Genomic DNA, 27,798 nt, shown 5'->3' on the forward strand with positions numbered 1-27,798 from the left:
GTTGAGATGAGGAGGTCTAGGGCACGTTTGTAAATTTTGCGGAGTATACAGTCTAGTGTATTCTCGTCGCATTTACGCAGACGCAGGTAAGGTGTCGAATAAAGAATCTGGCTGGTCACGAAAGCGTTGGCGAGGCGCAGAGCAGCACAGCCCTTGAGAACTCCTCGCTTTTTCGAAACCCGGCGGATCATGCGGCCCACCTGATCCCCCACAGTGCGTAGTTTGCGCAGAGTGGTGTCAATTTTGCGGTGTTTGTGTATGAAGAGTCCCAGGACTCTGATTTCGTCGCGTTCCGGAATGGCCCTGTTACACAAGGTGAGTTCAATTTGTGTCGTGTCGTTCGGTTTGGGGCGAAGATGCACGTATTCCGATTTGGTGGGTGAGCATTCGAGACCGCAGCCGCGGGCGTAGCTGTCAACTATCGACGCGGCATGTTGCAGGCATGTCTCGATGCTACCAAGGGAGCCCTAAGTTGCCCATAGCGTGATGTCGTCGGCGTACAGAGCGTGCTGCACGCCTGGGACATCGTTTAGCAATGAGGGAAGGTGAGCCATGGCAAGATTGAACAGAAGAGGAGAGAGGACTGCTCCCTGTGGTGTTCCGCGCGTACCGAGGGAATACGGTCCATGCTCCTTGTCTTGAATACGCAGGTATGTCTGCCGTTCTATGAGGAATCGGCGGACGTACCTAAAAGCATTATGCCCACAGTTTGTTTGTGATAGGTTGGTAAGGATGATGTCATGGGTAACGTTATCGTTGCTGCCCGTTGCACGTGGCATATCTAGGTGAATTGTGGCGCTGTGGTGTTGCACTCTGCTTCCCTCACTTTTTATCTTGCGATGCACGAAGTATAAAAGGTGACCTGTGTTTTATTTTGAGCTGGGCGTCTCGGCCACCGATGATGTATTAGCTAGCAATACTGGGTCGAAAAGCGCGAAGCTCCCTTCCGTAGGCCCTGCTCCATTGTTTCTGTCGAGTGTTTTGCAATGTACGCAGCGGGAGTGTTGTAATCCATGGCTGGCTGTCTTCTGCACATCGTCAGCGCCACTGGCCAGAAATGCGGTCGTAAGGTTGGGTGATGGACATGCCTAGGACCTGCGCAACTGCCGGCAGTCCGGCGCCCTCGTGAGTGCTGGTCGCTACTGGAAGACGTGTCGGCACTAGTGATGGTTCATCGCATTGACGGCAACTTTGCTGTTGCGTGACCAGTACTGAGGTGGAGTCGAGCCGGCCAGTGCAGCAGTGTCGACCGGTGGTGATGTAGTGGTGCATGGACATTATGAAGTTTTGTCATTTTCTGTTAGAGATTGTGTAGCGTATTTTTTTTCGGAATATGGTTTAATTATGGCTGGAAAGATGTGGGGATACTCACACTCTCCTGTAGAGTTGTTTGCGCCGCGTGGCGCACGTGTCTCACGCAGAAGCCGTATTTCAAGGTCACGGCTATTGAGCGATAGGTGGCGTTGTGTACGCGAGCGGCGATCACCACTATGATCATCATCATAGTATAGCGCCAGCGGCGACAAGCATTGGTAGCGGCAAGCGAGAAATGAGCTGGTCTCTTCTGCGCGTCGAAGTTGTCTCTAGCATGGGTCCCTGGTGCGCAGAACCGCGGGCATCGGGGGACCTCGTGGTAAGTCAAGCGTTGGTAACGCCACCTTGGGTGTGTTGTGTTTGTCATGTTTTGGAGTGTATGGTAATATTGAGTAAGGATGTGCTAGCGTGTTGATCAGAATTTATGGTATAATATCGGTTCGGCGGACGACATCATCGTTCTAAATTAGTTAAATAAATTTATGTTGTTTGGTTTGGACCGACCGTGTCTAGTTTGTCCTTTGACTCCATGAGCGTGGCGTGGCGCTCGCCAACTCTAGACCCCAAAGCATATAGGGTGGTATGCATCTGCTTGCATCGCTGGAGCGGGACAATACACACGCATGTCACCAACTCGTAAATGTGACCAGTTCCATGACAATATAACGGCCAGTGTAAGAGCCACCCTTGCCCGAAGCCTCCCAAGCAGAACTTCCTCTACCCTAGTAAAGTCAGGGGGGAGAGAGCAGACACACGGTGGAAGGAGAGCACGTGTATCCTGCCGGAGAACATTTTTACAGGTATAGAAGAAGTTAAGGGGCTGAGGTGGAAGGGGAATGGCTGGAAGGTACATGCAAGGAGGGCAGTGTGCCTGCTGGTGAGCAGCAATGTTGTGTGGGTTCGCAGAATGGCCTTCAATCTAATTTACTTTTACGCAAGTAGCTGTATTAGGATTGTTGCCTTTTTAAATGTGAAGCATTTCTTAGCGAGCTTCGGTGACTTTGACCGTATCTACATAGACATATAGTATCAATCAATCTCTTTATCTAGCTGCCAACAACTTTTAGCTCTCTTGGCCATTTCGATAATGCTATCTATACCCAAATTGGTATGGCAGAACATCGCTGTATTACGAGCATTAGTGACTAGACCTAACGTGAAAATCATGATATGTATGTCATACATGTAATGACTTACATTTCAAGGTCTTGCTGCTCTTACGGTGGTTTTGTTCGCGCGGCACAGTATAAGACTGGTATGGTATGACATGACTGCATGGTGAACACATGCGACAGACTCTAACATGGAAATCGTGACATGCGTGTCATGTAAAACAAGACTACATGCTACACTCATAGTGCGCTCGCGGCCGTTTCACTAGCTTCACCTATACCAAATTTGATGTTACGTGAAGTGATTGGATGACTAAGGTATATTACAGGTGCAAACATTATGATCATCACATGCGTGTCATGCAAGAACATGACAACATACCATGCTCATGATGTGCTCGCTCCCGCTTCGCTAGATTCACATATACCAAAATTGGTATTTCGTGACGCACATGAACGACGAAGGTAAATGGCATGTCAACACATGATAATCATGATATGCGAGTCATGTAAAACATCACAGCATGCTTTGCTCATAAGGCACTCGCGGCCGTTTTGCTAGCTCCACATATACCAAATTTGGTATCACGTGACGTCAATAGACGACAAAGGTAAATGACACGTTCAAAGATTGTAATTATGACATGAAAGTCAAGTACGGCATAATTTATCCCCGCCTCGTAACATTGTGCTGATTTAAAGCGACATATCAACCTTCATCATTCGTGCTTCGCATATCATCAAATCCCACTTTACGTGGGATCTGCTAATTTTTCATTTTAATAGGTCGGTAGTCAGTAGTGGTATTCACCCATTGTGGCACATACTCATTTTTGGGATGCATTACAACTACATCACACACCATGACGACATCAGATGCCGACAAGCCTAGGCTCTAAGGTGTCTCGCACCAAACAGTTCTGAAAACTTACTTCTTGTGCAAAAAATAAATAAAAATTACACAACACACGAAACACGGACGGACTCAACCTTCCAACTGAATTTATAACTGAATTTATTATGGAAACGAGGCATATATATGTAAGTATGACAAAGTAAATTACCAATGTCACAGCTGCGCAGTACGACAGCACGCATCAGCTACTCTCTACCCTAGGTGTGTGCCTAGTTTCAATAATAAAATCAGTTGGAATCTTGCACCTGTCCGTGCATGTTTCGTCTGGTGTCTAAAAAAAAATTGGCAGATTGCACGTACAGTGGGAATCCATGATATGAGAAGCACGAATGAGGAAGGGTGATAGGTCACTTTAAAATCTGCACAACGTTAAGAGGCGTAGGCAAATTACGCCGTACATGAATTCTGTGTGGTTATTATCATGTTTGTAAGTTTCATTTACCTTTGCAATCTATTGACTACACCTGATACCAACTATAGCGAAACGGTCGCTAGCGTGCTATGAGTGTAGCATGTAGTCATGTGTTACATGAAATCGATATCATGATTATAATATTTGGACGTGTCATTTACATTCATCGTTCATTCACGTCACGTACTACCAAATTTGGTATATGTGCAACTAGTGAAACGGCCGCGAGAACGCTATGAGCGTGTCATGTAGCCATGTTTTTGCATAAAACGCATATTATGATTATCAGGTTTGGACGTGTCGTTTACCTTCAACGTCTATTACCTTCCCGTGATACCAAATTTGGCACATGTGAAGATAGAGCGACGGTGGCGAGCGCGCCACGAAAGGCCCAATATACTCCGACGTATCGTTGACGCACGTGCAGGCTGGATGCAACGACGCTGGATGCAACGACGCTAAACGCTGGACGACCGTCGCGACCAGCGTCGGTCAGTGCAGCCCGGTGGCAACAGGCGCGAAATGCGACATGCTGCATTTCGTGCCGACGACGTTAGACAGCACCGCGTCTGCCTCTCTTCGTGACGTAGGGACGCAGTGTGCGCTCAAACGCGCATGCGTCAAAGCAACGCAGCGTGGCGCGTGCCTGCGAGCATATGGCATGCAGATCCACAATGAAGGTCAGTGGCCAGATCCACTGATCTCTACTTGACATCATCACCGGCGTGACGCGATAAAACAACCGCCGGCGCGCACGCGCACCGGCTCACGTCGAAGGGTATTGGCGCCTTGAGTGTGGCGTGTATTAATGTTATTGCATGACACGCATCTCATGATTATCATGTTTGCACAAGTCACATACATACCTTCGTCGTATACATTCACACGGCGTAATACCAAATGTTGGCATATATGAAGGTAGCAAAATGACCGCGAGCGCATTATGAGTGTGGGATGTCATGTTGTTAGATGACACGTATGTCATGATCATCATGTTTTGACGTGTCATTTACCTACGTCGTCCGTACGCGTCACGTGTAATTCCAAATTTGGTACATGTGGAGCTAGCGAAACGACCTGTGAACGAATTTGAAGCTAGCGTAAGCGTTCGCTTTCGCGGACCGCGTGCAGAAAACCCGAAACTGCGTGCGGCGATCGCGACCCGCATGTGGCCCGCAAGTGCTAGTTTCAGGGCTACGGTGTCGCTGCGATCGTGTGTTGCGTTGCAGCAGAGCAAACGCTATTCTAAAGCTCATATGGCACCGGCAATGCCCGCAACGCTTGCAAACAGTATCCTAAAACTCCCTATTCTGCATTAATTAGGGGCACGACCACAATCCATTTATGAATGAACGAATAAACTTCATTTGAAGTCCGGCAGCTTCCTCCTGGCCAGGTGGGGGAAGAGGGGATTAACCCCTGTGCATTCCCACTCTCCGTCGATTATGATGGCGGTGCCTCAGGTGACCGCTCGGAGTCCTTGCACCCAGGCGGCATCTTCAGCTTGCCGGACGGCCCAAAGCTGGTCGGCCAGCTCGTCGCTGGTGAGCGCCGCCTCCCAGCGGCAGCGCAGCTGACGCCGCCAATCAGCAAGAGTTACCGCGGCCGCAGCGGAGGCCACAAGTTTTTTTTTCCTTCCACGTCCCCTGAAACACCTCCAGTGGAATGACAAGCGCTGCACTATAGGAATGATTTAATCTATTCACACCTGTAACTGCTTAGAAGGTAAGCACCATATCACAAGTGAAAGTTGGTGTCAAGATGGCCTCCGACGCAACATGCCCGGAAATAGCAATTCCATTCCCTATCAAAACAAGCGATACCGAGAAGACCGAAGACAGCCGCTTAACATTTCAAACCTGAGTTCAAACATGAATGCACCTGAAAAAAGAAACATGAACATAAATAAGGGTCGGTTTACCTGAATAAATACATTAAACATGCATTGGAAAAACGGAAAATGGTACGAAAATGACTAAAGAAAGCTTAGATGCGGTAAACGCACTTAATGTCATGTAAGAGATTGTAAGGCTAATCCAAGCGGCGTGACATTAATTTGGTCTCGACCTCGCATGTGGACTGTTCGAATTCAAGATGAATCTGAAGAGTGATAATAGATACATCATTGTCTGGCGTTGTCACGGCAGCCACTATGTCAGTGTAAGGTAAAGAGGTTGTCAGAGTGTGAAAACCTTTCGTTTCAGGTACACGTGGTCAGAATGAGGCTATAGTCAATGAGTGACTTGGATACGGACGGCATCTCGCACTGTTTTATTCCGAGGAGCGCGGGCGTGTACGTTCGATTGTTTACAGGCCACGCATTTAGTGTCAACTTGGATTGCCGAATTGAAGGCACGCGTACGTGTGCGACTGCGTATACATTCAAATGCCGGTGTACCGAGCAATCAGCACACGCTGTACTGCGAAAATTCGATTATTAATATCTGGTGTTTTGCGTCTCAATTACGAGGGACGACGTAGTGGAGGGTTTCGAAAATGTTGGCCCTCTGGTGTTCTTTAAAGTGCTCTGACATCACACAGGACACGGGCCTGTACCATTTTGCCTCCATCGAAATACAACCGCTGCAGCCGGGATAGAATCCGTGACCTTCGCGTCAGCAGCCGAGACCCGTAATTAACACACCACCGCGCCGGACGTACCACGAACATTACTAGAGGCCATGCATAATCCATCCATGAATATTTTTTTCTTATCTCCTATTCTCGCCAATCCGTGCTGCAGTAAACCTGACATCTCTTTAACGACTAGAGTGGTGCTCGTGCTAACACGTCCGTCATTTTATTTGATTTCAACACGCGCTATATATTGAATATATTTTGTTGTAGAGAAACTGGCGTAAAAATATATTTAGGGCCGGGAAATTCAATTCAGCCATAAGTGACGTCACAAACTGCAATGGAGTAGATTGTAGTAACCACGCGATGTGCCGTCAGAGCTAGCTTACAAAGCGCTAGAATAATTGGAAAGAGCGCGCTTTCAAAAACACTAATAGTAAAAACGATCAGACAAGTGAAAGCGAAAAAAATCTTACGTTTGTCTTTGCGTCAACCAGTGAAGCTGCGTGAATATTAACTTACTTTTTGTTGAACGTACGCAAGGCAATCTTGCTCGTGGTTACCTTGGAACCTGAATGATTCAATTTTATGGTTATTGGGAAAAATGTCATCGTATTCTGGCTTCCAGTGTTCTCATTTGAATAACCTAATTCATGTAATCCCCTTTCCAATTTACCCACTTAGGCTCTATCTAGTTCCTTTTGAACGAAAACAATCTGCGGTGCACGGTGACATGGCTAGTTAGCGAGGACGAGGCAGTCCGGATATAGGCGCTCCGTGTTTTTTATCTTCGTGGTACTCTTTGAGTGCTGGCGCCACCGGCATTCCTTTCGCCCCGTAGAAGTATATACTTACCGAAACACTTCTTTTCAGTGGTTGTGACTTTCCGAAAATGCACGCCTGTTTACGCTATCTCTTGGTGGAAGAATGACCTGTCCATCTCCTCGCACCCCGAGGTCTACTTTCTCGAAGCGCCATGAGGGAGGCCCATACGCTAAACAAACACTGTTCGATGAGGCACTGTGCCCGCTGTTCACACAACTTCGCAAAACTCCATCATTCATTTCGCAAGCGTGTCGAGGCTCGCGGATACTGGAGATATAAAAAAAATATTATAAACCAATACACGAGAACATGCCGCATTGTTTCTCGATGGTACGCTCACGCACCTAAAAATGATTCCCATTATCTCATTCTATCGGACAGGTCAATAGTTATCATGTTTGTACGTTGTAAATTCATTCACGTTATTGCACACATTTACGGACACCAAACTTGCTTATAGGCTTGTCCGTTGGACTCTAGCTGGCCACCCTTATTTTCAAAATTAAGCTTCCTTGCTTCTATCTAAAGTTAGCTGTCTGTCTACGCCTTTCTCTTTACATCAGTGACATGAGCGTCGCCTCTGAGGCTTAAACTCAATCAGAGGACGACTATCACCCCGCCATCATAGGGGAGGTATTGCTTTTCTTGCCCTTTTTTACGCAGAACAGAGGCCACCAGCACACTGTCCCCGCTTCCTTGTTATGGGGCTCAGATCCCGCGCGACAGAAGACGTCACAGCGGGGATGTGGAGTTGATAGAGGCTTAGGAGCGATGGCGATTAGCGGAGAAGAAGGAAAAAAGAAAAAGAAAGGAAGGCCCTAAATAAAGACCCAAACATGAAAGCTACGGCAATCACGACGTGAACTCGTCGCGCTACGGCAAGCGCGCGACGTCGGGGCTTAGTCGGACTGATGGTGACGTCAGTGTCGGCGTCAGAGTATTCGCCGCTGAACGTTATTATCGCCGCTCAGTCGGGCTGCGGGGGCGCGGCCGCGCTTTGACTCGCGCGTCCTTCAGCTGTTTTGCTTCTCCTGAAAAACAAACTAACACGAAAGAACGCGTCATCTGTCGTATGTAGACAGAAACATGTTGCTTTGTGCGTCACCACGAAGGAACTTCCACTCCTGTAGCCTGTCCCTCGGGGACAAACGTGGTTATTGCTTTCAGTGATAGAATACAGATCTGTAGTTGGTCGGGATTCATAGTGAAATAAGGTAACGGCGCAGTGACTGGCGCAAATGTGAACTACGAAACACAAATATGGTGACTGCGCTGTCTGGTTCTATTATGTCTGCATCTGTAAGTCTTGCATATTTCATGGAGCGATCAGTGTACAGCCGACATTGGAGACTGAAAACATGAACACATGTGTAGCCACATCTCTAAGTGGGCACGTAAACAAGTTGTGCAGCCACTGCGGATGACAGTACTGTTATACCCCCCCCCCCCACCTCCGCTGATGAAGACAACTTAGTATCTCCTCCCCATCCTCCTTCTTGAGTACCCGTTGTAACTTTCAGAAAGAGACGAATTTTCCTTTTATAGAATTACGTTGGAGTTGTCATTGCAAATCAGGAAGTGGCTTAAGGCCGAGTTTTTTAAATTGGTTTAGACATGTTCTGTCTTCACACAATCACTCCTAAACGGGAAAAGCGGAAACCGCATATGCCATTAATATTTGCCATTTCATTGTCTTCTTTTTTCATTTAGTGCTGCTGTATTCATCCTGCTCAAGCAAGAAAATGGCATGTTGAGCATAATGCCTACTGCCCCCTCCCCCAATCCCATGGTCTTTTGGTCTTTAGATAATCTCCTCTTAACCCCACCTCTTCACACAAAACCTAAGCAAGGTCCTTACAGAAACGCTAGTTATCCGTGTTTACGAGTTGTTTACGCACACGTTTGTGTGTGCATGTGCATATTTAAAGAAAAAAAAAGGGGGGGGGGCTTTAGAGCGCTGACTTTACAGTTTCGCCGTCATCATGCGTACTACAGTATGCATGGAAGTGGTAAATATATTCACTTTTCCTCAGTCGTTCGGGGAAGTGCGATTATTTTAGACAGAAATTATCGACTCAATATCAAACGCGAAATACTTTTAAATCCCTCTCCCGTTTCTTCTCGCAGAAGCTTCCCGGGCAATACACGAAAAAAAGTACACCTCTAGTTACACAGATCATTCATTGTGCCCGCACGTATGCCAGACTTCTTCGCCAGTGGTGCCCGTGCTGTGGCCGTTTCCGTGGCTCTCAAGATCCATAACATAGCAGAGAAAGTCAGGTAGGAATGACATTATAAATCCATAGGAGCAATTGATAACACTGGTGTTTAAAATTAACGCACCTGGATACAAGGAAAGAAAACATTGCAAAGAAAAAACTGCTTGACAGTGAGTGACTGCCCTTCTTTTTCGCTTAAACTGCGTTAACATTTTACCTGCTACGCACACAGTGAATGCAATCACGTATATCCCTGCTCTGCCTTCATTGTGACCAACCAGGTCAACAGATAAAAAAAAAAACAACCAAAGCATATTGACACGTGCGGTTCTTTTGGTTTATGAAGGAAGACGCTATCACTTTCTGTTAAGCGCAACGCAGGCCGCGTTTATCTTGTATGCCACTCTGGAACGCGTTACGACGCGTGTATAAAAAACTGACACGTGCGGTTCTTTTCGTTTGCGAAGGAAGACGCTATCACTTTCTCTTAAGCGCAACGCAGGCCGCGTTTATCTTGTATGCCACTTTGGAACGCGTTACGACGCGTGTATAAAAAGCCGGCGCAGTGCGCCACTGGGGGTCTTTTCTTTTTTTTTCCCCGTCGGCCGACGACTGTTCACGCCGCTGTTGCTATGAGTTGTGCTTGGCCCTGTTTTGCTGGGCACAAGTTCGCCCAATAAACAGTTCGCCTGACACCGCCCTGACTCCTGCGTGCTTCCTCTCAAGTGCTGCGTGTATCACAACCTCGTGACATCTGGTGGAGGTGCTTCTCTGTCCATGTACCGTACGCCCCCGTCCAGCCGTGAGCCAAGCCCAAGCCGCCAAGAGGACGACGCCGACCCGGTCGTTCGAGTGAGCCGAAGACAACAAGGACTACCGCCCGAATACCTGCCGCTCCCCGACAAGGACAAGAAAACAAAGGCTGCTACGAAGCCGGCATCCACGATGACGGAAGCAAGGTCTTCGGCAACCGTGGTCGTCAACCAGCCCAAAGAGCCGCCTACCTTCCGCGGATCGAGCTACGAAGACCCGGAAAGCTGGCTTGACATTTACGACCGCGTCGCAGCCCTCAATAAGTGGGACCCGGACGACAAGCTGCGTCATGTGTATTTTTACCTGGAAGACGCCGCAAGGACTTGGTTCGAGAACCGCGAGTCAACGCTTCGAACCTGGGACGACTTCCGCGTTGCTTTCCTGCGCACCTTTGCAAGCGTCGTGCGGAAGGAAAGAGCCGCATCACTGCTTGAAACTCGGGTGCAGCTCCCCAACGAAAACGTAACGATTTTTACGGAGGAGATGACGCGACTTTTCCGCCGCGCCGACGCCGACATGTCTGAGGACAAGAAGGTTCGCCTGCTTATGCGAGGAGTGAAGCAGGAGCTCTTCGCCGGACTGATCAGAACCCCGCCAAAGACGGTACAAGAGTTCCTCTCCGAGGCTACCACCATCGAGAAGACTCTTGAAATGCGGACCAGCCAATACGATCGGCGCATGTCGCCAGACGTCGCAGAAGTCCGAGGACTCTGCCCCGACGACCTGCGCGAGACCATACGTGCTATTGTTCGTGAAGAACTGCGCCGCATGTTGCCATCGTCTCAGCCCCAAGTCGCCTCTCTCGAAGACGTAGTCCGCGAGGAACTACAGCGCTCACTGAGCGTTCCTGAACGGCCACAGCCCCAACCGGAGGCGATGACCTACGCCGCTACTGCACGGCGACCTGTCGCCGCTCCTCGCCAACACCAGGACCCAACGTCTCCGCAGTTTCGTCGCCAGCCACCGCCGCCACCCCCGACGCCTTCCCGCTCGCCAGTAATCCAGCGCTCGCCGAGGAAAACTGACGTTTGGCGCACCCCGAACCACCGCCCACTATGCTACCACTGCGGCGAAGCCGGACACACCTACCGCTACTGCCAGTACCGTGAGATGGGACTGCGTGGCTTCGACGTAAACGCGCCGCGTCCGCGCCCAGGTGAGCGACCTCGCGACATCGCCGACTACATCGCCGGATCGCAGTGGCAACAACGACGACCATCCCGTTCACCTTCGCCTGGCCGCTACGTCTCCCCGGATCGCCGCCAGTACACCGGCCCTAACCGGGGCCGATCCCCAAGCCCCTACCCGGGAAACTAAAGGCAGCAACCGATGGAGGTGCGGTTGGTGCACGACGCAATGCCGAAGATCCTCCTCCGCCGCCGCCGCCGCTGCCGATGACGACGACCACGACGCACGAACTTTCCCGACGTAGTCGCAGTACGCCGCCTGAGCAGAGTCTTTACGACAAAGCCTCGCCGCCGACGCGACATAGCAGCACCGGACCAAGCCGACGCAGCCGTGATCCGACGCCCCGACCTAACCGGAACGCCAGACGACGAACCACCGACCTCGACGTGATCATCGACGGCCACAGCGTCACCGCCCTAGTCGATACCGGCGCCGACTACTCTATCATCAGTGGTCTCTTCGCCGCTAAGCTCAAGAAGGTAAAGATTGCATGGGAAGGACCGGATATCCGAACAGCAGGGGGCCACCTTATAACACCGACTGGAACCTGCACGGTAAGAGTCACGATTCACAGCCAGACGTATTCTGTGAATTTTGTGGTCCTGCAGCAATGCTCGCGAGACGTCATTTTAGGCATGGATTTCCTGGACCAGCAAGGCGCAGTAATCGACCTAAGATCCAGGTCAATCACGCTGTCCACGGATAATGCAACGGCGTCAGACTGCAACGTCGCTCACAATGCCTTGAATGTGACAGAAGAGCAGGTAACCATCCCGCCACTGTCGAGCGTCATCATTTCCGTCGGCACCAAAGCGTCTACCAACTTACAAGGTGTCATAGAAGGCGACCAGCACCTGCTCCTAAACCGTCAGATGTGCGTCGCAAGAGGCATAGCCAAGCTTCATAACGGCGAAGCCAAGGTAATGGTGACGAACTTCAGCAACGAATATAGGCACTTAAATAGGGGCACGACGGTAGCACATCTAAGCGAATTTGTGGAAGCGACAATGCCTTCGCCCTCACTGATTCTCAGGGAGCCGCAACGTCGACAGCAGTGTCCGCGCCCGCCTTCGACGTCAATCAAAGCCTTTCCAGGCAGCAACAAAAGGACCTCAAAGCCTTACTCCACCAATACAAGGACTGCTTCTCGTCGTCGTCGAGGCTTCGTCAGACCCCTCTCGCGAAACATCGCGTCATAACCGACGAATATGCCCGTCCGCTCCGTCAGAGCCCCTACCGAGTCTCTGCACGGGAACGCGAGGCCATCAAGCAACAAGTCGACGAAATGCTGCGTGACGACATCATTCAGCCGTCTACGAGTCCGTGGGCATCACCCGTGGTGTTGGTGAAGAAGAAGGACGGAACCCTACGTTTTTGCGTCGATTATCGTCGTCGCCTGAACAACATCACGAAGAAAGACGTGTATCCCCTCCCACGGATAGACGATGCTCTGGACAGACTCTACAACGCCAAGTATTTTTCGTCGATGGATCTCAAAACCGGCTACTGGCAAATCGAAGTAGACGAGAGAGACCGAGAGAAGACTGCCTTCATAACACCAGACGGCCTATTCGAGTTTAAGGTCATGCCCTTTGGTCTTTGCTCGGCGCCTGCGACGTTCCAACGGGTTATGGACACAGTACTCGCAGGCTTGAAGTGGCAGACTTGCCTCGTCTACTTGGACGACGTAGTCGTATTTTCTTCCAACTTCGACGAGCACCTCCGGCGCCTTGAAGCTGTTCTTCGGGTAATCAAAGCCTCGGGACTTACCCTGAAGCCAGAAAAGTGCCGCTTCGCCTACGAGGAACTATTGTTCCTTGGCCACGTTATCAGCAAGTCGGGAGTGCTCCCTGATCCACAGAAAACAGCTGCGATCGCCGACTTTCCTGCACCCACCGACAAGAAAGCAGTACGCCGATTTCTTGGCCTCTGCGCTTATTACAGGCGCTTCGTGAAGAACTTTTCACGGATCGCCGAGCCACTGACGTACCTCACGAAGGCCGACGTCGACTTCAAATGGGAAACGCCGCAAGTCGAGGCATTTCAAGAATTAAAGCGACGCCTGCAAACGCCGCCAATACTGGCGCACTTCGACGAAGAAGCTGACACCGAAATTCACACGGACGCAAGCAGCACAGGGCTCGGCGCCGTGATCGTGCAGAGGACCGACGGACTCGAAAGGGTCATCAGTTACGCTAGCCGGTCACTTTCGAAGGCAGAAGCCAATTATTCCACGACAGAAAAGGAATGCCTTGCCATCATCTGGGCTACATCAAAGTTCCGCCCCTACCTGTACGGCAGGCCTTTCAAAGTCGTGAGTGACCACCACGCCTTGTGTTGGCTAGCTAACTTGAAGGATCCATCAGGGCGCCTCGCACGGTGGAGTCTCAGACTACAAGAATTTGACATCACCGTCGTCTACAAGAGCGGACGAAAGCACTCCGACGCCGACTGCTTGTCTCGCGCCCCTGTCGATCCGCCGCCCCAGGATGACCAGGACGACGACTCTTTCCTGGGACCCATAAGTACCGACGACTACGCGGAACGCCAACGAGCTGACCCGGAGCTCAAGACCCTCATGGACTACCTGCAAGGCAAGACCGCCGACGTGCCGAAAGTATTCCGCCGAGGACTGGCTTCGTTTTTCCTGCGAAACAACGTCCTCCTGAAGAAAAACTTCTCGCCGCTCCGCGCCGACCACCTCCTCGTGGTACCTTCAGCGTTACGTCCAGAGGTTCTGGAAGCATTACACGACGACCCGACAGCCGGACATCTTGGTGTTTCCCGCACACTGTCACGAATACAAGAGAAGTACTATTGGCCTCGCCTCGCTGCCGACGTCGCCCACTACGTAAAAACATGCAGAGACTGTCAGCGACGCAAGACGCCGACAACTAGGCCAGCCGGACTTCTGCAACCCGTCGAACCACCTCAACGGCCATTCCAACAAATCGGCATGGACTTACTGGGGCCGTTCCCGACGTCAACTTCTGGCAACAAATGGATTGTCGTAGCGACTGACTACCTCACCCGCTATGCCGAAACAAGGGCCTTGCCCAAGGGCACTGCCGACGAGGTCGCCATGTTCTTCATTGAGAACATCGTCCTCCGCCACGGAGCCCCCGAGGTCCTCATCACCGACAGAGGTACGGCCTTTACGGCTGACCTAACGCAAGCGATCTTGAGGTACAGTCAGACAAGCCACCGCCGAACCACCGCGTACCACCCACAGACGAATGGCCTCACCGAGCGTCTAAATAAGACCATCGCCGACATGCTGGCCATGTACGTGGACGTCGAGCACAAGACGTGGGACGCCATACTCCCGTATGTAACCTTCGCGTACAACACGGCCGTGCAGGAAACGACGCAGTTTGCTCCATACAAGCTCGTCTACGGACGGAGCCCAACAACGACGCTTGACGCCATGCTACCGGTCGGCACCGACGAAGAAGACCTCGACGTCGCCAGCTACCTGGATCGCGCTGAAGAAGCTCGACAGCTAGCCCGCCTGCGTATCAAGAGCCAACAGACGGTCGACAGGCGCCACTACAACCTTCGACGACACCACACCGAATACCAACCAGGTGACCTTGTCTGGGTCTGGACGCCGATACGACGACGGGGATTGTCTGAGAAGCTCCTGCGACGCTACTTTGGACCCTACAAGGTAGTCCGACGTCGTGGTGAACTGGACTATGAGGTCGTGCCCGATGGCTTAACGTCATCCCAACGACGCCGTGCACGACCCGAAGTCGTACACGTGGTGCGACTTAAACCTTATTACGCGCGCTGATTAGCTGTGACGCATTGTTAATGTAATTTATTGCATGTACTCTCTCTTATGTTCTGTCTTTAGCATCGGGACGATGCTTTTTCAGAGGGGGGTAGTGACACGTGCGGTTCTTTTGGTTTATGAAGGAAGACGCTATCACTTTCTGTTAAGCGCAACGCAGGCCGCGTTTATCTTGTATGCCACTCTGGAACGCGTTACGACGCGTGTATAAAAAACTGACACGTGCGGTTCTTTTCGTTTGCGAAGGAAGACGCTATCACTTTCTCTTAAGCGCAACGCAGGCCGCGTTTATCTTGTATGCCACTTTGGAACGCGTTACGACGCGTGTATAAAAAGCCGGCGCAGTGCGCCACTGGGGGTCTTTTCTTTTTTTTTTCCCGTCGGCCGACGACTGTTCACGCCGCTGTTGCTATGAGTTGTGTTTGGCCCTGTTTTGCTGGGCACAAGTTCGCCCAATAAACAGTTCGCCTGACACCGCCCTGACTCCTGCGTGCTTCCTCTCAAGTGCTGCGTGTATCACAACCTCGTGACAATATCCACGGAGTGAATGATCAGTGCGGCGAAGCGTCCGGATGGACGGATGCACGAACGGACAGACATGCGGACTCTCGGACGGGCGGATGGGAGCACAGACGGACTAACACATGGATGGACGGACGTATGGACGAACGAAATCATGGGTGGACGGACGCACGGACGGATGGACGGAAGCACAGACGGAATTAAGCATGGACGAAAGCACGGAGGGACGGACAGACGGAGAAGCGGAGGCATGGACGAATGGACAGACGGCCAGACGCAAAGATGGACGGACGGAAGGACGCTTCGGCCCACTCATCATCATTCATTCCATGGATATGCTGTGAAAACCACTAACTCCCAAGGACATATACAGACAACGTCATCTATTGGGCAACTCATAAACTAGAGGTGACTACAAACTACTACTACTACTACTACTACTACTACTACTACTACTACTACTACTACTACTACAGAGGAGGGAACAACCCAAGGCCTAAGGAACTTCGCCCCTGAACGACACTTAACGCGTGCCTCGTTCTTTAACGTGTACCAGAAGTCCAAATGTGGATCCTCCTCTACGACGTTCGTGTCGGCGTCGTAAACAAACGCCCGCCGAAGTTCACAACGCCTGTGTCAAGAACTTCTTCCCATTACAAAACACTCGGCACCGCTCTGCGAGCAGTGCTTACATGATGAGCGTGAACGCTCTAACAGGATTTTTCCATCAAACCTAGAGGGAGGGTGGGATGGGGTCAGTCAACTTTTATATTGCTACAAACGCTCTTTTTCTCTGTGATTTGCCACTTTTTTTTCGCTATTGCGCGTAGCCCGAACTGGAGCGCCACGTTTACGTAAACGTATCGAGCCGATATAACGTACAAACTAGAGAACCCTGCACGCGCTGGAGACGCCTGGAAGGAAAGGAGCGCGCACGCATACAAACACAAAGTGCGGCATGGAGTCCCGCCTGCGCGGGCGCACGCATGAACGCGCTCGCCGAACATAGCACGAGCACGCAGCCCCGCCGGAAGGAAGTACGAGCTGGCGGGCGGAACTCCGGGGGCGAGGTCGGTCGCCCCGAAGCCAAGCCAGCGGGCAAAGTTTGCGAGCAAAAAAAAAAGAGAAAACAGCCTGGGCTCCTCGTGCCACGGGGACGAACGGTCTCTCGCTGTCTCCCTACGCCGCGGGGCGAAGTGCTTGGGCGATAATCGAATTTGCCGAGCGCCGCACTCGTCGGTGTAAGCAGGAATTGAACCTACGACCTCGTAGGTCGTAGGTTCAATTCCTGCTTACAGTTGGTAATTTTTTCATCCACTTTTCTTTCTTCTTATTTACATTCCATTAATGTTAATAACTTCCCCTGTACATTCCTTGGCATTACTGTCTGTTATATCTCATTATTATTGTGTTAAAAACACGGAAAAACGAGCCCTTAGGTATACACTTCTTTCCCTTATATACATATGTATATATATATATATATATATATATATATATATATATATATATATATATATATATATATATATATTGTGGGCATTTAGTATACGCATCCTCTTCACCGGTACATTATCATCATTATCATGTGTGGCTCATGCATCCCCATCGTTGTCGCGTAGCATCATCATCTTGGCTCATTCATCGTAGCTGTCGGCTGCCGGTTCCTCGGGCCTAATAAAAGGTAATCCAAACCAAGACTTCATACGTGGTGGAGAGTGATGTTAGTTCCCTCGTCATCCTCTCGACCACTCTACCCCCTGGAGCTACGTTCAGGTCGCCGCTTGGCCCAGGTGTCCGGAAATATGTCGCACCAAGATGAGGCCGGTGCTGCAGCCGTTCCCACTCAACCACCGCGTGCCGCGCCTTCTCACGTCATCAACAGCCTCCAGCGTGAGCCCCATCCCTTCGCTGGTATGCGCGGGGAAGATGTGGCAGAATGGCTGGACGATTTCGAACGTATCGGCGCTGCTAACCGTTGGGATAACGCCTACAAACTCGCTCACGTGTCATTCTACCTCACGGGTGTCGCGAAGACGTGGTTCCTCAACCACTACATCGACATCCCCGACTGGTCAGCCTTCAAAGATCAGCTTCGTCATGTCTTTGGCACACCGGCTGTTCGTTCGGCTCTCGCAAAGAAAGCTCTCGCGACTCGGAAACAGCACATCGGGGAGTCGTACACATCCTACATCGAGGATGTTCTTTCACTTTGCCGCCGGGTTGACACACCAATGACAGAATCAGACAAGGTGCGCCAGCTTCTTAAGGGGATTGCACCCGACGCATTTAATGCCCTAGCGATCCAGAATCCGGCTACCGTTGCTGACGTTGCGACAACCTGTCAGCGCCTCGAAGAACTTGAGTCTATGCGCCTACAATCGGACAGTGACGCGGCCCGTATTACGACTGATCCAAACCTGCGGGATACGATAAGGGCGATTATACGTGAAGAATTGGAATCAATGGGATTCACACTACCTTCAGTGTGTCCCGTTCAGTCCTCTTCAACGTCATTGCGGGATGTCATCAGGGAAGAGCTCACGTCTATGACCCACATGGCCAACCTGCAGCCCATTGTCTCTCGTACTCTACCATCGTTCCCGCACACCGCCGCCGCACCACCAGGCACCGTCAGCTCGACGTCCCCGCCACGAACGTACGCGTCGGTTGCTGCCGCACCTCCCACAAGCTTTCCCACGAGCTTTTCATCACCACCGCGTGAGCCGTCACCTGTCCCTCTGACTTCTCTCTCTCCTGGTGCAGTTAGCGCAAGCTACTACCCTCATCATCGATCGACTCGGCCTACGTGCTATTATTGCGGCTATCGTGGTCACATTGCACGCTTTTGCCGCAAGCGCCAGCAAGACGAGCGCCGAGGGTACGACATACGCGAACGGGACTATACCGCAGGAGCCTTGTACCAGGGTCGCCGTTATTCGTCACCGCCGCGTCGATCTCCATCTCCGCCAGCATCGGGTGAACTGCGCAGTAGTCACCGATCAACCCGACGCCGTTCACCGTCACCTTACCGTCGCTCTTCTTCCCCTCTTCAGCCCGCTTCCCTTACTTCTGATCGGCGTCCGGAAAACTAAGCGATGCAGGTTTTGGAGGACAAACTGCATTGCAACACAAGACTCCAATTCCTCCAGCGCGCCCCTACAATATGATTGCGGTCACAGTTGAGGGAGTGGCGTTGATGCTTTGGTGGACACTGGGGCTGCGTTTTCTGTTATTCGTGCTGATTTGTGTGCCCGTCTTCGAAAAGTCACGACGCCTTATGATGGACCGACACTGGTTACAGCCCAGGGAACAATGATTCGCCCTTCCGCTCTTTGTACCGCCCGTGTACTAATCGACAAAATTCTTCATCATATAGAATTTGCTGTGCTATCCCCGTGCTCCCATGAACTCATTTTAGGCTGGGACTTTCTTTCCTCTGCTTCTGCGGCTATTTGCTGTGCACAACGTGTCGTCCATCTTACTGACACGGACCACTTGCTCAACGACGAAACCTACAGGCCACTTCGACTCATCGCTGCAGTAGACATCGAGTTACCGCCAAACGAACATCAATTAGTGACAGTTTTGTCCAACGACGTCGACTCTGGTGACATTTTGGTCACTCCGTCACCGTATTGCCTTAATAAAGGCATAGTTCTGGCATCAGGTGTGGCTTGCTTCAACAATGGATCAACTGTCCTCGCTGCTACCAACACCACACAAGATAAAATTTTACTACCACGGGGCACTACTGTCGCCTGCGTTGCCGATCTGCAGCCTGTTTGCGTTGTGCCTCTTACCCCTGTCTCCTCTAAAGGCCATCCTGCAGATCATGCTGCTTCCTCGGCCTTTACAGCAGCCATCAACAAAGACTTGAATGACTCACAGAAGCAGCAGCTGCTTGATTTGTTGGAAAAGCATGCAAACTCCTTTGACGTTCATTCATCCACCCTGGGCCAGACATCTGCTACAGCACATCGTATTCAGACCGACGGAACATCCATTGTGCACCGCCGTCCGTACCGCGTCTCTCTAGCTGAACGAAAAATCATTGAATAAAACGTAGACGATATGCTCCAACGGGAGATAATCCGACCCTCAACCAGTCCTTGGTCGTCGCCCATCGTTCTGGTACGTAAAAAAGACGGTTCCGTACGATTTTGTGTCGATTACCGAGCACTCAATAAGATCACTAGAAAGGACGTATACCCCATGCCACGCATCGACGACGCCCTAGATTCCTTACAGGGTGCTGAATACTTTTCGAGCCTCGACTTGCGTTCAGGCTATTGGCAAATCCCCATGCACGAAGATGATAAAGAAAAAACTGCGTTTGCAAGCCCGGACGGCCTATACGAATTCAATGTTATGCCGTTCGGTCTATGCAATGCGCCCGCAACTTTTGAGCGCATGATTGACACCGTGCTGCGTGGCCTGAAATGGAAGACTTGCCTATGTTACCTCGATGACATTGTTGTCTTTTCATCGACGTTTTCTCAACATCTGCAACGCTTGGACGAGGTCCTGACTTGTCTTGCGGGCGCTGGTCTTCAAATTAACACCAAAAAAGTGCCATTTCGCCAGCAGATCTATCAAGGTACTCGGTCATATTGTGAGCAAGGACGGAATTCGCCCAGACCCTGATAAAACTGCGGCAGTGCTCCGCTTCCCTCGCCCTGACAAACCAAAAGATTTGCGAAGTTTCCTTGGTCTCGCCTCTTACTTTCGGCGATTCATACAAAACTTTGCCTCCATAGCCGCACCACTTCATAAGCTACTTGCTTCCGGCATGTCCTTTCAGTGGTCTCAGGAATGTTAATCAGCTTTCGACAGGTTGAAGAGTGCCCTCACGACCGACCCTGTACTTGCTCATTTTCACGATGATGCACCGACCTTCCTGCACACAGACGCTAGCGGCCGCGGTTTAGGAGCCGTGCCCCTGCAACGCGACAACTCTTCGCGAGAGCGAGTCGTTGCATACGCCAGCCGCGTCCTCTCCGCAGCCGAGAGGAACTACACGATCACCGAGCAGGAGTGCCTCGCCATCGTTTGGTCAGTACAGAAATTTTGTCCATACCTGCATGGCCGCCATTTCACCATTGTGACCGACCACCATGCTTTATGTTGGCTTTCGACACTCAAGAACTTGTCGGGACGCCTCGGACGCTGGATTCTACGCCTCCAAGAATATGATTTTGAGATCGTGTACAAGTGTGGCAGGAAGCATAGTGACGCCGATGCTCTTTCTCGCTGCCCACTACCAGCGACTCCACTCGGGGTTTCCGCCGTCGATTTGCACAACACGCCCTCGGAGTCCACGTCTACGGCGGTTTCCTCTCTCGCCTCTATGGACCAGCTGCCTTCGGACGACCCGCACGATTTTCCTTCTCGACAGTTGGCTGACCCATACTGTCGACGTATTATAGACTACCTCACTGGCAGTTCCCGTCCACCTAATGCAAGGCTCCGTCGCCAACTCTCGCAATTTAAGCTGGACAACTCGGTGCTGTACCGCAAAATTTACCATCCTGACGGTCAGCGCTGGGTTCCCGTTCTACCCCGATCGCTTCGGTCCGAAGTCCTCAGGGCACTTCATGACCATCCGACTGCTGGTCACCTTGGTTACCATAAAACCTACGATCGCATTCGAAGTCGGTTTTATTGGCCAGGCATTACCACTAGCGTAGCTCGGTACGTCGGGTCCTGCACTACCTGCCAATGTAGAAAACTACCAACATCTGCTCCCGCCGGTAAACTACAGCCTCTTCCGTGCCCAGCCACACCATTCGAAGTTGTAGGCGTCGATCTTTATGGCCCCCTCCCAGTCAGTGCTGCTGGAAACCGGTGGATAGTAACAGCCATTGACCATTTGACGCGCTACGCCGAGACGGCATCCGTTACAACAGGTTCAGCTTCTGAGATTGCCGATTTCATTCTCCGAGCCATTATACTGCGTCATGGTGCTCCACGTGTGTTGCTCAGTGACCGTGGAAGGGCCTTTCTTTCACAACTAGTGAACGAACTTCTTCAGGCCTCCGGCACAACTCACAAGACTGCCTCTAGTTATCATCCCCAGACTAACGGCCTCACTGAGCGATTCCACCGCACTCTTGCTGACATGATCGCCGCCTATGTTCAACCAGACCACAAAAACTGGGACGTTGTTCTACCATTCGTCACTTTCGCCTACAATACGGCCATTCAGCGAACAACCGGCTACTCGCCATTTTACCTAGTTTATGGACGCTCCCCTACTTCTTTCCTGGACGTCTCCTTCTTTACCTGCCAAGCGAATTCGTCTCCATCCTCTTCAGAGGAATACGTTTCACGACTCGCACAGTGCCGCCAACGAGCTCGTATAAACACTGAAGCCCGCCAGGAAGACAGAAAGCTAGTTTATGATGAATCGCATCGTGATGTATCCTTGCAACCTGGAGACGAAGTGCTGCTTTTGACACCTGTTCGCACACCTGGTTTGTGCGACAAATTTCAGCCTCGGTTTATTGGGCCGTACACAGTTCTTGAAGAGACTTCACCAGTGAATTATCGCGTGACGCCACTTGTAGCCCCAGCAGATCGCCGTTATCGAACTACAGAGGTCGTCCATGTCTCCCGTCTGAAGCCCTTCATGCGACGTTCTTTGTCCCCTTGACTTGCCGCGGCCAGGCTGGCCGCTTTCACGTGGGGGGAATTGATGTGGGCATTTAGTATACGCATCCTCTTCACCGGTACATTATCATCATTATCATGTGTGGCTCATGCATCCCCATCGTTGTCGCGTAGCATCATCATCTTGGCTCATTCATCGTAGCTGTCGGCTGCCGGTTCCTCGGGCCTAATAAAAGGTAATCCAAACCAAGACTTCATAATATATATATATATATATATATATATATATATATATATATATATATATATATATATATATATATATATATATATATATATATATATATATATATGAGATAAACCAGACAGTAATGCCAAAGAATGTACAGGGGAAGCTATTAGAACCAATGGAATGTATATAAGAAGAAAGAAAAGTGGATGAAAAAATAACCAGCCGTGAGCAGGTTATTTTTTCATCCCCTTTTCTTTCTTCTTATTTACATTCCATTGGTTCTAATAACTTCCCTGTACATTCCTTGGCATTACTGTCTGTTATATCTCATTAATATTGCGTTAAAACACGGAAAACGAGCCCTTAGGTATACACTTCTTTCCCTTATATATATATATATATATATATTACCACGCCGTGTTGGTGGCAGAAGACAAGAGCGAAGAAGTGAATGGCAGCTGTGGCTGAGTAAACAGTCCTCCACTTCGAGTTCTTGCCTATCGTTTCCTCTTGCGACAGACTGGTGGAGGTGCTGGGTACTGTACTGCAACGTCTTATGCCTGCTGGTCCTGAACCAGAAGCAACCACCGCCAGTGCACCAGGGTCTGCTGATATCTATCGAAGCAGCCGCCGCCTTCAAGGACTACCACCACAGTACGGCCCTTTGTCAAGTTCCGTGAGGACAATGTTTGCCACATCCGCAACCCAAACTGAGCATGACCCACTCGCTAGCGTACCCTGTGTCATCAACACGCCTCGCACACCCAACCCATTCCATGTTGATGCTGGTGAGGATGTCGAAGACTGGCTTCACTGTTTCGACCGGGTCGCTGCCATCAACGACTGGGACAATCGCCGTAAGTTGAAGAACATGTATATCTCCCTATTCGACGCGGCAAGAGTGTGGTATGAGAACCACGAAACTTCATTCACAAGTTGGCAGGAATTCCATCGGCAGCTTCGCGAGGCGTTCAGTAACCCCGAACAGAAAGAGAAAGCGGAGCAGGCACTTCGCGATTTCAAATGCCGAACGAGAGCGTCGCCATGTTTGTCGAAAAAAAGTCGCGATTGTTTCGACGGGCTCACCCCCACATGCCAGAAAACAAGAAAGTGCGCCTGCTAATGCGAGGCGTAAAGGAGCAACTTTTCGCGGGCCGTGTGCGCAACCCTCCTACGACTGTGTCGGAGTTCATACGTGAGGCCACAATTATGGAGCGCATGCTTCGACAGCGGGTGTCGCAGTATGAGCGTCAGACGGCCATGTCCGCTGCGTGCTCGCTTGTACCAGGAGGTGATAACAGGGAGGTGCTCACAGAACTCATACGGCAAGTTGTACGCGAAGAACTTCGGAAATTTCATGCAGCGTCCCCTCCCAGTAGCGCTGCTCTCACGGACGTCGTTCGTAACGAAATCAGGTAGTTCGTTCACTCCTCACCACCATCGCAAGGCGAACTTCCCACGCTTTCCTACGCGGATTCCCTACGCGTCTCTACGCCGTCGACGGCACATTTTGCTAATCCACCTACTGAGACCCCCAGACGCTTTCCAAGCCCAGCCCATCGCCTGCCTTCTCAGGCCGATTTTCGTCCTGGCTCGCGGAAGTCCAACGTCTGGCGTGCACCCGAAATCGTCCTTTGTGCTACCATTGTGGCGAAGTTGGACACATGTACCGCGACTGTTACTACCGACGAAAATGCCTACGCGGATTCCACCCAGATGAACGTTGTCCACGCTATGGTGAGCGCCCACAAGAAATTGCGGATTACTAGGAAGGTGGTCATCACGCTCCTGTCCCACCGCGACGACAGTCACGGTTACCATCACCCCGTCCGTCCACATCAACGCACCGCACTCGATCCGCCTTTGGGTCCCCTGGTGTCAGTGGTGCAAGCCCACGCCGGGGAAACTGAAAACGGCGACCTCCGGAGGTGAGGCCGCTGTCACGCGAACCGACAAATACCCTCCGCCACTGCCTTACGACGTGCCGTTAAAGCCTGTTTGTGAAACCGCCAACAGAACGTCCGCTGCCATTACCGTTTCCGTCGATTGTTATCCGGTGACTGCGCTTGTCGACACGGGAGCTGATTACTCGGTGATGAGTGCTTCACTGGCCACCCGTCTACACAAGGTGCTGACAACGTGGGATGGCCCTCAACTAATCACCGCTGGAGGACACCTCGTATCCCCTATAGGAAGGTGCACTGCCAGGCTTGAGATTTGTGCGTCGGCTTTTGTAGCATCATTCTTTGTACTGCCCGATTGTTCTCGGCCGGTCATTTTGGGCATGGATTTTCTGCAAGAGTATGGAGCGATAATTAATCTGCGTGATTTGTTTGTCAGTTTTGTTAACTGTGTTTCTCCAGATTCCAACATCGAGAACGAACATCGTGGCGTGGCCTTACGCGTAGTCGATGATTGCGTCACGTTGCCACCTCGCAGTAGTATCTTCGTACTTGTTGAGTGTCCACGGGAGCAGTCGATTATGGGCATCGCCGAAAGTAACCTGACGTTATTGCTTGATCGCGAAGTGGCCATTGCTCGAAGTCTCGTTCAACTGCGAAATGGCCAGACTACAGTTTTAGTTACGAACTTTGGTGGCGAACACAGGCATTTTGCGAAACGCACAACCATAGCTTACTTGGAGGCATTGGATGATTTGGATTTGGAGCTTATCTTTCCGCCACAGCCACAACCACATCTCGAGAGGCCCCACATGAAAAGAAAGCTCGTCGAGAGGCAGCTTTACTGCAAGAAGCTGTCAACCTGTCCAACGAGACGCATCTCGAGGAAGAGCGAAATAACAGAATCGACACTTTTCAGGCACTCTTGAACTGCCTTCCGCATATCAAGGTTTCAAAATTCTAGACAGTTTTTACGCAGCATGACTGTTTACTCTTCCTCAACCTGACTTTTTATGGTGCCCCAGCTGTCAGAAAATCAGTGAAAATCACAGAGGATCTCTCTTTCACGCTGTTTTTTCAAGACGTCGAGGCCACCAAACTTGATGGCATCGACATTCCCAAAACTGTGAATGACATTCGGTGCTTGACGCGTCTTCTGGAAGCTGTTGAGGGATTTAATGAGACACCTACCTTGAAGTCCGAGGACAAGACCAGTGGCATACTAAAGCTCGTGGTGCCGCTTCTTGAGGACGCAATGAATCAAGAAATGCAAGACGAGGAGCGACGCGATGCTTGTACATTCTTAAGGGAACAAGTCATGCTCCTTTTAAGCAAGTCACCCCGCTACTCTTCAGACTTGCTAGTATTTTCGAGCCTCCTATTTACCATCTCTCCTCATGCCTATAGATACTTGAGGAACTACGGAGGTCTCAAACTGCCGCATGAGTGAACAATCAGACGTGTATGCAATTCTCATGTTGTGAATCCGGCAGCTGAACAACAGGATGTTTCATTCTTGCTGTATGCGAAGAAACTCGTGACTGCAATGAAGGATCATGAAAAAAACTGTGGTACTCATGATGGATGAAATCCATATACAACCGTATTTGGATTACAAAGGTGGCACAATCGTCGGCGTTGCCAGTAACACTTCGAATGCAGCCAAGACAGCACATGTATTTATGATGCAAAGCCTTCTTTCAGCTCAAAAAAGTGTTGTTCATATTTTGCCAGTTGATAAAATCAACGCTGAACAGCTTCACACTGTCCTCCGGAGCATCATAAGTGATCTTGAAAAAGTTGGCTTTCGCGTCATTGCTGTTATCCCGGATAACAATTCTATAAATCGCAGAACAATGTCTCTTTTTGGAAATTCATCAAAAGTCAGCAGCTCCTACCCGCACCCATCAGATCCGACACGTCCTCTTTTTTGTTGATCCCGTTCACCTGTTAAAATGTGTTCGTAACAATTGGATTGGCAAAGAACAGTGGCACATGCATGTTTTTTCCTTCTCTTCTGGGTATGCATGGCAGCCCGAAAATTCTCACAGCATCTTTCAAGAACCTCCGGGATCTTCACTCAAAGCAACAAGATCAACTTGTGAAGGCTGCTACAATGCTCTCAATAAAAGCTCTCAATCCTTCCAGCATGGAGAGGCAGAATGTTAAACTTGCCCTGAAAGTGTTTAATCCATCCACGACAGCTGCTTTAGAAACATATGACCAGCGCTATGACTTGCAGCACGCACCTGGAACTGCAGAGTTCATAAGGATTGTAGAAACATGGTGGAAGATTAATAATGTTAAGTCTCCCAGCAAAGGACGACGGCTTCGCGATGTACTGCAGACTCCCATCACGCAAACATTGTGCCCACAAGTGGAATTCCTTCGAAGCATCATGCAGTGGCTTGACGTGTGGGAACAATTGAAGTTCTATAACGGAATTCTCACACGGGAGACCCACAGTGCTTTTCGACTCACTACAAAGACACTGATCAAGCTTGTCGCATATTGCCTCGAAGACCTTGAATTTGACTATGTACTCCTGGGCAAGTTTCAGACAGACTGTTTGGAGGAAAGATTTGGCAAGTATCGACAACTTTCCGGGTCTCAATACCATGTCTCCATCAGGCAGATATATGAATCCGAACGCAAGCTTCGTCTACAGAGTGCCCTGAAGTTGCCAGAGATGGATGCGGAAACGCCTCCAATCAAATTTGATGAGGCCATTTTGCAGAAATTCAAAATTGAAGTAAATGCTAAGGACATTGAAATGAAGACCCCTAATCTTCCTGCCATAACATACGTCGCAGGCTATTGTGCCCATGCGGCACTTAAGAAGCTGTCATGCACTGCGTGCAGAACAAACTTAGTGGAAGAAGAGGACATCGTGTTGGAAAACGCAGAAGTAATAGAGAGCATCAGTCGTGGAGGACTTAAGTTTCCCCAACCTGCAGTGGTGAATGCTGTTATGACCGCCGAAATAGTGTTGGACAAACTACGAAGTCACAAGTATTCTACTGTTTTTCATGCAGTCCCCAATCAAAAGCAAGTCCTTTTTTCGCTGACGTGCAACCTCTTGATGGAGGGCAGCCATTTGGAGGAATGTCATAGCGGTCACAACCCAGGATTAGTGCTACAACACCTACTTAGTGCTGCAAGCAACATTTTGCTGAAAAACTATTGTAAACTTAAAAACGATCAACTTGTCCAAAAGAAAGTGGCCGAAAAGCGGAAGCTGAACACCTTAAAACCTTGACGGTTCGGTACTTTCACTTGTCTGTAAAACGTCACGTGCACTTGACCATTTATATATTTTAATAAACATTTTTGTTACACCCAACATAGTTCATTTGTGT

General features: G+C 50.4%; 1 pseudogene; it reads left to right on the top strand.

Moving 5' to 3' along the window:
* Positions 1–535: 535 nt before the first annotated feature.
* Positions 536–27,798, top strand: LOC142765611 (uncharacterized; annotated as a pseudogene).

The sequence above is a fragment of the Rhipicephalus microplus genome, chromosome 1, assembly GCF_043290135.1.
Source record: "Rhipicephalus microplus isolate Deutch F79 chromosome 1, USDA_Rmic, whole genome shotgun sequence".
NCBI lineage: Eukaryota > Metazoa > Arthropoda > Arachnida > Ixodida > Ixodidae > Rhipicephalus > Rhipicephalus microplus.